Source organism: Arachis duranensis, chromosome 7 (genome assembly GCF_000817695.3).
Source record: "Arachis duranensis cultivar V14167 chromosome 7, aradu.V14167.gnm2.J7QH, whole genome shotgun sequence".
NCBI classification, from domain to species: domain Eukaryota; kingdom Viridiplantae; phylum Streptophyta; class Magnoliopsida; order Fabales; family Fabaceae; genus Arachis; species Arachis duranensis.
Window position 1 is genome coordinate 77,953,064 of NC_029778.3, and position 719 is coordinate 77,953,782.

A 719-nucleotide genomic window follows, 5' to 3' on the forward strand; every position below is an offset into this window, starting at 1 on the left:
TTTTTATTAGTGGTTGATTTTAATATATACTATGGTTGATATTTTATAAATACAACCAGGGAAAAATAAATAATATAATCGACTCATTATTTTTTTTTGTTGGTAGATAATTGAGCCATTAATTGTATATTCATTATTGTATGAAATAATACTTGCTATAATTATTCAATAAAAACTAATTTTGGTGTCCTAGTATTTTATCCCAAAAGGTTGTATTATTCACATGGAAACGAAAAAAAATGAGTATTCCATATAATCAATTTTAGCAGTATATTTAAGTTTTTTTCATAAATATTTTTTATATTACTAAGTTAGTAATTCAATCTATTAATAATATATAAATAACATTTGATATTATAAAATATAAAAGAATTAAATATTACTTTTGAGTGAAAATAAAACAAAAAAGTTTAAATCTTAATCTTACCTTTATCCTATCAATTGCTACTTCTATTTCTTTATGAAAATGCTTGACAATAATAATTATTTGTGGTGGACTGATATATATTTATGCAAAAGAGTCGTTAGGGATAATAAACATCTCATGTTATAAAATCACTCATCCTAAAAAATTTGAACTCTTGATTTTTTGGATCTAGAGTTCTGATAATACCATTCATTCCAAAAGACTAATAGAAAAAGGTAACACTAATGGTTATATTTTTAATACTTCTTAAATTTTTATTGGCTTTCTATATTTTTTTTTATGCAAAATTCTT